This window comes from Gorilla gorilla, chromosome 8, assembly GCF_029281585.2.
Source record: "Gorilla gorilla gorilla isolate KB3781 chromosome 8, NHGRI_mGorGor1-v2.1_pri, whole genome shotgun sequence".
Lineage (NCBI taxonomy): Eukaryota > Metazoa > Chordata > Mammalia > Primates > Hominidae > Gorilla > Gorilla gorilla.
In genome coordinates, this window is record NC_073232.2 from 20,757,495 (window position 1) to 20,769,912 (window position 12,418).

The window sequence follows — 12,418 nt, forward strand, 5'->3', positions numbered from 1 at the left end:
TTTTTTTATAGAGTCAGGGTTTCGCCATGTTGCCTAGGCTGGTCTCGAACTTCTGGGTTCAAGTGATCCTCCTACCTCAGCCTCCCAGAGTGCTGGGATTACAAGCGTAAGCCACCACACCCAGCCAATAGGTAATTTCTAAGCCAGTCACACCCTTTCTCTTAAAAACACCTAGAAGCTATCAACTGTGTTCCTATCCTTTTACCCAGCAACAACACTTCCAGGAATTCACCCAAGAGAAAGATCAGAGATGTGCAGAGCGATTTATGTAAAAGTTTGTCCACTGAGGTAGGAAATATTTTCCTGCAAATGACCTGAAAAGCATCACTCTATTTTATCATATAGTTTTATCATTTAGTGTCATGGAAGGATTAATAATGTCCTGGGGGAAAAGCAGGTTACAAAGCACTACACTATCTTATTCCACGTTTATATTATATGTTATAAAATATATACATTTAAAAAATATGTGGAACTTAGATATAAACTAGGGCCTCTCTGTTTTTCAAATCTAGTTATACTTGGTTCCATCCCTCCTGACCAATTCCATGGATTGTGCAAGTTCAAAGACTTTCTGGGGATGCCCATGATTTGCACGTGTGGGGACTGGAGAGAAGACGTGTTAATATGGCTGTAGTATGTTGACCGAGACATAAAACTCAACCCCGTCTTTAACGTATACAAATATATGATTATGTACAGACGCACACACACACAAGCACGAAGCATCTGGGTGGGTGGACAGGTGGAGAAAAGAAAGAAAGTTTATATTTCAACTTTGTAAACCACTTGAAATTGCACCTTACACTTGTTCCCTACATGCCTTTGAATTTTGCCAACTTCTTCGGTTTATTCAACATGAAGTTCAGTTTGTTCAAATAAATAGACATGGAAATTCTAAAATGTAAAGGTCTTACAGTAGCACAGGAAAGCAAATGGGTGTCAGGAAAGTCATGGCTTGACACGTGTAAATTCAGCCTGTCAAAGTGCCCCAGGTAGCAGCATATGTGGCTGCTGTTGTACAGACAGCCTCGTATTAATTATATTTACTGCTTTGCACATTTAGACCAAGAATTTTTAAAACTCCGTTTAGCCCAGCTGACGAAGCTGTCACAGCCCATTTCTCACATAATGTCCCATCATTACAAATAGAAAGATGGCCGGGTGTTGTAATCCCAGCACTTTGGGAGGCTGAGATGAGAGTATTGCTTAAGCCCAGGAGTTCAAGACTTGCCTGGGCAACACAGTGAGACCCTCCTCTCTGCAAAAATAATTTAAAAATTAACCAGGCATGGTAGTCAATGCCTATAGTCCCAGCTACTCGGGAGGCTGAGGTGGGAGGATCACCTGAGCCCAGGAGGTCGAGGCTGTAGTGAGCCATGATCATGCCATTGCACTCCAACTTGGGTGACAGAATGAGAACCTGTCTCCAAAAACAAACAATCAAAAAGAAAGATTACATTCAAAAATAGAAATAAAACTCTAATTCAAGCAAACTAATGAAAGAGATTTGCCACCAACACCTGCGATTGAAAGAGAATAGTAAGAGATTCGGGTTTTTTTGTTTTTGGTTGTTTTTTTTTTTTGAGACAGAGTCTCACTCTGCCGCCCAGGCTGGAGTGCTGCGGCACGATCTCAGCTCACTGCAAGCTCTGCCTCCCGGGTTCACGCCATTCTCCTGCCTCAGCCTCCCAAGTAGCTGGGACTACAGGCACCCACCACCACACCTGGCTAATTTTTGTATTCTTAGTAGAGACAGGGTTTCACCCTGTTAGCCAGGATGGTCTCCATCTCCTGACCTCATGATCCACCCGCCTGGGCCTCCCAAAGTGCTGGAATTACAGGTGTGAGCCACCGCACCCGGCTGGTAGGAGTTTTTATTACACGTAAGACAGGTCTTCAAAATACCACATGTACTTTAAGAAAAAGAAAAATCAGAGGATCTGATGGGGGAATTGAAATCCTATTGCCTGTTCCCAACATACATTTCAGCATTTTCTCAACTAAATGGCAATTTCTCTGTGAACGGCGGGGCAGGGGGGCGGGGGAAGGGGGGAGCTGGAAAAGCACCCCCTGCAACCCCCAGCCCTTCCTCCCTGGGAGGTCCAGGATTGCAGTATCACATTCACTTCTGTGGTCGCAGGGCCCTCACTCAGAGAAAGCATGTGTTGCCTTTTCCCTCTGAACAGAGGCTGTCTCTGCATTTAATGTACTTACTCTCTTACGTCGCCCATTAAATCATCCTTTACATTTCTTTCCTGTGTCATCCACAGCTGGTCAATATGACCAGTGAAACAGAATTCAAAGACGCCCCATCATCTTCAAAACAGCTTAGACACGAATCCAAACGGATACAGTCCAATACAGCTTTGCTTGTTTAGGTCACCCTCATGTGTCTCTAGAGGGAACTACTATTTCAGGTCTTTGAAACATCACCATCACTTTGAATCCACACTGCATAAGCAATTTTTGTCTACTTACAAAGAGCACCTGATGCATCTGAAGCGCCGCGGTGGCAGACACAAAAGTGACTAGGGCATTGATCCTGCCCTCAAGAAACTTGTGGTTTAACAGGGAAGAAGAGACATGTAGAAAGAAACTTAAAGACGGCAGAAAGCAACAAATGCCCTTCCTTGCCACAGCGAACATGTTAGGAACGGGGGAAGAAGGCAGAATTAATTCCAGCAGTGAGAGCATCTGAAGAGGCTCCCTGGATGTGGCATTTGATGTGGGCTGAAGACTGGGCCTGATTTAGGGCCATTCATTCACTCATGAAATAGTTTAAGCAGCAGTAAAATCATGTCATCAAGGCAGAAAAGTGCGGGACCTACAGATAAAATATAAGGAGGTTTGTGTTTCTGAAGCATGGAATTGTGAAGGGTGATAATGTGAATTTGGATTTGAAAGAAAGGTCGGGGCCTTGTGTATCAAAGGAAACAAACTGTGCTTCTCCAGGTGACGTAGCAGGAGCCAGAGAGGGTGTTTGAGCACAGAAGTGAGCTCACATATTCTTTTATGTATTCAACAGTGTCATTCAACACATAGGAGTGTGGCTATCTGTGCCAGGTACAAGGCGTTGGGTACACAGTGGTGAGAAAAACACACGGGTCCTGATGCCACAGAACTTACAGCAGAGTCAGGAGAGAGATGATAAAGAAACATGCACACTTACAAAGCAATACCTGGCCGGGCGCAGTGGCTCACGCCTGTAATCTCAGCACTTTGTGAGGCCGAGATGGGTGGATCGCCTGAGGTCAGGAGTTCGAGACCAGCCTAGCCAACATGGTGAAACCCCGTCTCTACTAAAAATACAAAAAATTAGCCTGGCATGGTGGCGGGCTTCTGTAGTTCCAGCTACTCGGGAGGCTGAGGCAGCAGAATGGCTTGAACCCGGGAGGCGGAGGTTGCAGTGAGCCGAGATTGAGCCACTGCACTCCAGCCTGGGCAACAAGAGTGAAACTCCATCTCAAAAAAAGATAGTAATACCTGATTTAAAATGATAATTAGGCAGAGGAAGAAAAAAAAGCAGAATCCTATTAGAGAATAATGAGGGGCTGGGAACTTAATTGAGATTGGGAGTTACAGAAGACCTCTCCAAGAAAATAACATTGGAACTGAGACCTGAAAGTTACATGAGTGATGTGGAGTAAAGTCTTGGGAGATGAACCGTCCATGCTTGTGTGAAGGCCCTGAAGAAGGAAGGAGTTTGCAGGGCTCAGGAGACTGGAAATTTTTGCCAGGAGCTAGGAACGAGGGGTTGGGAGACGTTGGTCAAAGGGTACAAAGTCCCAGTTATGCAGGATGAATAAGTTCTGAAGACCTAACATACAGCCCAGTGACCATAGTGAATAACACTGAATGAACAGTATACTCGAAATTTGCTAAGAGAAGAGATCTTAAGTGTTCTCATAACACACAAAACATAGCAACTGTACGAGGTGATGGGTATGTTAATTAGCCTGACTGTGGTTATACATTTATCAAAATGTCACACTGTGGCTGAGTGCAGAGGCTCATACCTATAATCCCAACATTTTGGGAAGCTGAAGCGGGTGGATTGCTTGAGGCCAGGAGTTTGAGACCAGCCTGGGCAACATAGCAAGACTCCATCTCTACAAAAACTACAAAAATTAGCTGGGTGTGGTGGCACATGCCTGTGGTCCCAGCTACTCTGGAGGCTGAGGTGGGAGGATTGTTTGAGCCCAGGAGGTAGAAGTTGCAGTGAGTTGAGATTGCAATCCCTGCACTCCAGCCTGGGTGACAGAGTGAGACCCTGCCTAAAAAAAAAAAAAAAAAAAACACTGTACTCCTTGAATCTGTGCCATTTTTGTTTGTCAATTATATCTCAATAAAGCCAAAAAAAAAAAAAGGGACTAGAAGAAGGCTGGTGTGAGGGGAGGGTAGGAGCAAGGAAGAGGGTGGCAGGGGATGCTCAGAGACAAATGGGCCCCTGTCACGGTGCATGGCAAGGAGCCTTAGTGTTCAGTGTCATAGGGGGCTATGGAGCAACTTGATCCCATCTGCAATTTAGAAACAACACTCTGGGCACAGCATGGAGGATGCCCTGGAGGGGACATGGACAGCTCTGGGACATCCATTAAGAGGCTTCTGCAGCTGCCAGGTGGGACTGTGGTGGTTGCAGCAAGGCAGGCATCAATGGGGTGGAGAGAAATGCTCCCAGAAGGTGAATGTGGTCACGGCAGGGCTTAGAGGAGAGAGCCTGGAGGCAGAGAGGCCAAATTAGGAGGCCACGGCAATTGTCTTAGTGGGGTACAGGAGCGAGACACGAGAGGGAAGGAGGGCCAGCATGTTGTTTGGAAAACACCCCAGCCAACTCCTGGGGTGGTGAGGCCCCTGTTGAGGGGGGAAGGCACAAGTCAGAAAGGCACTCAAGGGGACACAAAAGCTTTGAGCCTGCATGGTTTTAGCTGGCCACAGGATCAAAATGTGACCAGGTGAGGGCAGAGGATGGGTTTGCACTGGGACCTCTCAACATTGGGGAGTAAAGACATGACTCAGACGGAGAGATCCAGGAGCAAGAACTCAGTCCAGACGCAGGAGTTCATTAGACTGCGATTCTCCAACTCCCGACCAAGCTGCATTTCACTTGGGGAATGGAAATGTCCTCTCGTGTCCCTGCTGGGGTGGGGCTGCAGAGGAAGGACCGAGGGTATCACTGGGGGTGGGGAGGAGATTGAGGAGGGGAAATGCAACATAAAGTCACCCAGAGCCCAAGGAAGCTCCAACTAAGACACACAGAAATGCACATGCAGATTAACTTCCACCTATTTTGACATTGTATTAAATTATGTTATATAATCATCATAATAACAGCTAAAGATTTGCTCAGTTTCTTTGATGTGCCAGTTCATATTATATATCCATGTATGTGCTAGGCTGTTCTTGCACTGCAATAAAGAAATACCCGAGGTAGGGTAATTTATAAAGAAAAGAGGTTTAATTGGCTCACAGTTCTGCAGGCTGTACAGGAAGCACAGTGCTGGCATCTGCTCAGCTTCTAGGGAGGCCTCAGGAAGCTTCCGGTCATGGCAGAAGCTAAAGGAAGAGTAGGCATGTCACCTTGTGAAGCAGAAGCAAGAGAGAGAGACTCGGGGAGGAGATGCCACACACTTTTAAACAACCCGATCTTGTGTGAACTCAGAGTGGGAGCTCACGCATCGCCAAGGGGATGGCCCAAGCCATTCATGAGGGACCCACACCCATGGTCCCACCTCCCACATTGGGTATTACATTTCAACATGAGATTTGGGTGGGGACAAATATCCAAACTATATCAATGTACATGCATACATTATGTAACATTTAATATAACAATAGCATAACGGTGAAACAGCAAAAGAGCTAACATAACTAACTCCATTTGTTTAAGGGGACTTCACCCCTTCCTGCACATAGTCTAGGATGATTTTGAAGCACTGAGATAATACGTAAAAACAGCAATCGTGTTGTTTTCGAAACTAACTCTGAAATTAAAGGGAAAGGTTATAAACAACTAACTACGTTTTATTAAAAATTTATAGGAGTATTGTGACCTGACCAAGGACAAGGAAGTTCCCAACCTCCTGGGACCCTTGCTTGTACCCAGATGTCTGTGGTTGTCAGTCACACCTTGGTACCAACCCCTTGCTCTTCCCTCTGCCCTTAACATAAAAAGAGCCTAAAATTTGTGCTGACTTAAGATGGTACTTTAGGATGCTAGTCCACTATCTTCTTGATTTTGCTGGCTCTCTGAATAAACCTGCCTTTCCCTCCACCAACCCTTGTCTCTCGAGTCTGGCTTTTGAGCAGTAAGCAGACCAACCTGGGTTAGGTTACAATAGCAAACATTTCTATCGAGCTCGCCCTGGCACAGTTTTAAGTTACTTACATTTATCAACGCACTCATGAGGTAGGTGGTGTTACTATCACCATCTTACAGGCAAAGGAACTGAGACAGAGAGGTTAGGTAAAATGCTCAAGGTCACACAGCAAGTAAGTGTTGAGGCCAGGATCTGAGCTTGGCTCATCAACACGATTCTATCTTACTTTACACATCATATAATAATCTTAACTCTTGGTGTAAAAATGATGGCAGCAGTGGCCCACCTGGAGCAGCTGCTGCTAAGATGCCAGCTACAGCAGGGGAGTTGCAGCTGGGGATGCATGCTCCACAGAGCCAGTGGGAGCTGGGAACAGGCAGGAGCCATGCCCCCTTCCAAGCTGCCTCCTGGGCACAGCTGCATCTGCCCAGCCACAGCTGTGGACCCAGGCATCCCTGTGCTTTCAGGAGCCTGGGAAGCCCCCCTGCCCCCACAGGCTCAAAAGTGTCTGCTGCTGCCACCTGGCTTTTCCCTGCTCCTGGTGCCCACTTCAATTTTGGAGCAAAGTTGAGACCGAGCCCAGGCAGTGTCATGACCTGGCCGGGTGTGTGCACACTCAGGGCAGTGCTGACATGCCAGCCTCCTGCCACCTCAGCCTCCTCCAGACTTTGAGCACTGACAGGCTGTGGGAGGGAGGCTAAGGAGAGCTGAAGGCAGCTCAGTGCGGGCTGGCAGGTGCCCCTTGGCACAAACAGTCTGGGTGCTGTGGATGCCATGGATGGCAGGTTGATGGCAGCAGGAGACAGGTAGGTTCCTAGGTGGAAAGGAGTGGGTCCCTGGTGAAACCCCACTTTCAAGCCAGGGACGGCCTGATGCCTGGGGCCTAGGCTATCAATTCTGTGGATGGGAGCAAGAACTTATGGTGCTTTTCCTGGGCCCAGCCATGGCTGCCCATGCACCACTCAGCACACACTTCCTCCCCTCTGAAGTCCATAAAAACCCCAAACTCAGCCAGGCCCCAGCAGATGACAGGACAATCTGCCTGCAGATAGGAGCTACACACTCCAGGTCTCCTCTCTGCTGAGGGCTTGAAAGCCAACGGGTCAACCTGTCTGTGGAAAGGACCTACCCACTTTGAGTCTCCTGAGAGCTATACTGATGCTCAATAAAGCACCTCTCTGCCTTGTTCACCCTCTAGTTGTCCATGTACCTCATTCTTCCTGGATGTGGGACAAGAACCCAGGACCCACCAAATGGTAGGACTGAAAGAGCTGTAACACAAACAAGGCTGAAACACACACCCCTGCTGCCTCCCTTACCCCATTCACCACATTGCAGGCAACAAGAAGGAGAGAAGAAAGAAGGAGAGACCATCTGCAGCCCTTCAGGGAGCTCAGACCTAGGAGCTCCCCAGGCCAGGGCTGTGATATCCTCTTTGGGGAGTTCCTGGTATCTCCAAGCTTCCAGATGCCACCATGTTTCCTGGTGCTCACAGTGGAAGCGACCTGTGGTACGCCTGGTCCAGCCACAGCCTCACAGGGAGCTGGCACCTGTGCTGGTTCCTGGAGCTGCCCACTGCACTGCAGTAGCCAGCGTGCTTGGCTGTGCACAATGGCCGGACCCTGTGCTTACTCGTTCATGCACCCCTTGCTGCTTCACACCTGGATTGCCCTTGGCAGGTGCAGGATCCAGGCCAGTAGCATGAGCTGAGCGCAACCTGCCAGGCTGAGTGGGCAGAAAGAGCCCAGCAGGCCTAAGAAAAATTCAGGCAAAGGTGCCACTGGCCACAGAGGTTTCTGGATGGGAAAGCAACACCCCAAGGATCCTGTGGCAAAAATAAGTAGCTCAGGCCAAAATATTTAGAGTCCATCCTTGACTCCTCTCCTTCTACTCTAGACCCAATCCATCTATAAATCCTGTCCACTCCACCTTCAAAGTATATCTAGAATCAACTGCTCACGTGCACCCCACCAATGCCACTCTGTCCAAGACCATCCACTGTCATGTGGATGAGTGCCACTTCCGTGCAGCTCGTCTCTTGGTTTCAGCTCTTTGCCACCTACAATTTATTTTTAACATGGCATTCAGGAGAATAATTTGAACACGTAAGTTGGGTCATGTCCCACCCGTGCTAAAACTTCCTGTGGTTCTCTCTCTCTCTCAGAGTGAACAGGCCAAGCACCCATCCTCCCTCCCTCTACTCACCCACCCTGACCTCTCGCTGTTCCCTGACCTCACTGGGTCCTCCTGCTTCTCAGCATCTGTGCTCGTTCCCGCTGCTTGGGCGGCTGTGGCCCTAGATACTTGTGTGACTCACTCCCTCACTTCCTCTGGTGCCTGCTCAGACATGAATTTATCAGTATTTCCCCAACTCCCCCACCTTGCAATAGGGTCGCATCCCTCTCCCTCTGCCCCGACCTCCTCCAAGGTTCTTCAGAGCATCCCTCACCATCTGACACATCATCTACTCTGTTTATTTTCTGCTTCCCTGCACTAGAACTCAAGCCTTCTGAGAGCAAGGACTTGCTTTTGTTCCCTGCGATAACCCCAGTGCCTAGATCTGTACCTGGCACATAATGGGCTCAACAAATATTCTTTGAAATGAATGATAGTATTATTCTTCTCATTTGACAGACAAGGAAACAGGCACAGAAGTAACATGCTAAGGTCATCAACCTAGTAATATAGCAATTACCAGGAGCTGAGCCTGTCCCATCCCCTTCTCTCACTGACCTAAGTGTGAAGTCATTCCCCTCCTTCCAGTCAGGAAAAATGCCCTCCCATCTCCCACCCCACCACCACTACAGGAACTCTTCTGCAGAGGCTGTCTGGAATGTTCAAGCAAGTATCACTCTTTATGGTAGAATGTTTCATTTGACTGAAGGTTAACCTGATCAGTGTCAGAATGGCAACTACTTTTCCTTTCTCCTTGAATTATTATTTTTTTTTAGAGACAGGGTCTTGCTCTGTCACCCAGGCTGGAGTGCAGTGGCACAATGACAGCTCACTATAACCTCAAACTCCCGGGCTCAAGCAATCCTCCTCACGCAGCCTCCCAAGTAGCTGGTATTATAGGCACAGGCCACCATGCCCAGCTCATTTTTTTTTTTTTTTTTTGTATTTTGTAGAGTTGGGGTCTTTCTGTGTTGCCCAGGCTGGTCTCAAACTCCTGGCCTCAAGTGAGCCTCCCGCCTGACACTCCTGAAGCACTGGGATTACAGGTGTGAGCCATCATGCGTGTCCTCTTCTTGAATTATCGAAATGTAACTGAACCTTCTCTTTGTGTTGCAGGATTAAAATTATTGTGAGATGCAGGTCATGTAGCTAAGATGCCGTATTAGTCCATTTTCATGCTGCTAATGAAGACACACCCAAGAATGGGTAATTTATAAATAAAAAGAGGTTTAATGAACTCACAGTTCCATGTGGCTGGGGAGGACTTGCAATCATGGCAGAAGGCAAAAGGCACATCTTACATGGTGGCAGACAAGACAGAATGAGAACCAAGCAAAAGGGGTTTCCACTTATAAAACCATCAGATCTTGTAAGACTTATTCATTACCATGAGAACAGTATGAGGGAACCGCCCCCATGATTCAATTGTCTCCCACCGGATCCCTCCCACAACACATGGGAATTATGGGAGCTACAATTCAAGATGAGATTTGAATGGAGACATAGAGCCAAACCATATCAGATGCAGATGCAGGAGGTGTAGAAGATAGGGGTGAGTGGGTATCAGCCCCTGCTGTGGCTTTGGGACTTGGCTTGATCCTTGGTCTCCTGCTCTGTCCTCATTGAGGGACAATGAATGGTGATTAGCAGCCTGGGTTCTGCAGCTGCCCCACAGCTGTCCTTCTTTAACAGCAGTTAACGAATCCAACATTAAACATTCCTCTCCCAAGCGACTTCTTGCCCCCCTAGATGGTGTCTATCACTGTCACTATGACGATCCTTTAACTTTTCAAGCTCATTTAAAGTGTTATCTGTAACCAGGATGCCATGAAACACATACCTCTTCATCAGTTTACACAGCTCTTCCAGACCTTACCTGAAGTTACTGAGTCTGTTTTGATTTTTTTTTTTTTTTTCGAGACAGAGTCTTGCACTGTCACCTAGGCTGGAGTGCAGTGGCGCAATCTCTGCTCACTGCACCCTCTGCCTCCCAGGTTCAAGTAATTCTCCTTCCTCAGCCTTCCAAGTAGCTGAGATTACGGGCACGTGCCCCCATGCCCAGCTAATTTTTGTATTTTTATTAGAGGCGGGGTTTCACCATGTTGGCCAGGCTGGTCTCGAACTCCTGACCTCAGGTGATCCACCCACCTCAGCCTCCCAAAGCACTGGGATTACAGGTGTGAGCCACCACGCCCAGCCGAGTCCGTTTTGTTTAAGGCATGTGAGCAAACCCAAAAATCCATGCCAAGTGGGGAGCAAAGGAAGCTCATTTCACCCCCACACCCCCATTTATCTTCTAAACTAATTTTCACCCAACTCAAGGTCTGGGTCCTTGTGAAGACATTTAAGTTTGCAAGAGGCACGTGGGTAATGACTGGTGGATTATTAATAAAATACAGAATAATAAAACCAGGACATGGCCAAGCATCTGCAGCTGTGTGGACCAATGAAAATCTGAAATCTTTCTGGCTTATGGGCACTTGATCCTCCTTTGGCTTTGTGGGCTGCGGGGACAGATGTGGAGTGGAGGATGAGGGTGGGAAACTGGAATCTGATCATGTTACATGCCCAAGGGCTCTCACTGAAAGTAGGCCCCACAATCTTCCCCATTGCACCTCTGAACCATGTCATTACATGTCTACCTTAGAAAGGCCTGAAATTAAAAAATAATAATAAATAAAAATAATAAATAAAAAATAAATTCAAAAACCACTCCATAAGAAGCTGAAAATCTGTACTTCACATTTCTTTCCCTGAGCCCTGAGGTGGTCTAAGTCTTCCTTCATTCATTCCCACGGCTTCCCGGGAACCGTGTTTTCATCCTGCGTTATTTCTGCAGTGTTCCATCAGGCATCTGCGGGTCTTTAAAGGAAATGTGAAAAGGTAGCAAAGACACATCTGTGCAGCAGAGACATGTGGCACAGGAAAGAAGTGCAGAAATCAAAGCCAGGGAGAAGCCTGCTAGCCACCTAGAAATCAAATTGTGTCAGGGAGAAGACCTGCGTGGAAAATAGATTAGAAAGGCACTGAACAAGAGAGAAGAAAGAAAGGCAGCCCCTGCAAAAGTTAATGAGAAGCAGAGGAGGCCAGGAGAAGCAGCCTGAATTTGAAAAGAGTCCTGCACTGCTTGAGGAAGGACTCAAGATTCAGTAAGTTCTATCGACTTCTGCCTGGGTAATGCGGTGGCCGTCCACCTGCATGTCCCTCTTTGCTCACCACGCTCAAACTGGGGCTGCAGGCTCTGAAAGAAAACCAGGGAGGAGGCAGACATGAAAGGAATGGGAACGCAGGCCTAGGACTTCAGATGAGAGGGGACCCTCCATCCACAGCGCCATCCTTCATCTGACCTCCAGCCCCGTCCTGACTCTGTAACTACTGGGCCTGGTGCCAACAGGGCTGGTGAAATTGGGGGGAACTGCGATAATGATACCTGCCTGGACGACCCCGAACGTTGAAAGAGACGGCATAGGTACAGGAACTGGTAGAGTGGGGCTCCACAAAGAGCGACCTGTTATTATTAAATCAAATGTAGAAGCAGGTGGAAGGGGCCTCTGAGCCTTTCCATTTTCTTTTGAGACAGAGTCTCACTCTGTCGCCCAGGCTGGAGTGCAGTGGCACAATCTCAGCTCACTGCAACCTCCACCTCCCGGGTTCAAGCGATTCTCGTGTCCCAGCCTCTCGAGTAGCTCGGTCTATAGGCGCGCGCCACCACGCCCAGCTAATTTTTTATATTTTTAGTAGAGACGGGGTTTCACCATGTTGGTCATGCTGTTCTCGAACTCCTGACCTCAGGTGATCCACCTGCCTCGACCTCCCAAAGTGTTGGGATTACAGGCGTGAGCCACCGCGCCCGGCCGCCTTTCCATTTTCATCTGCGCAGTCCAGGCTCGGAGTGCTCTCGTAGCTCCTTCGTCTTCCCGAAA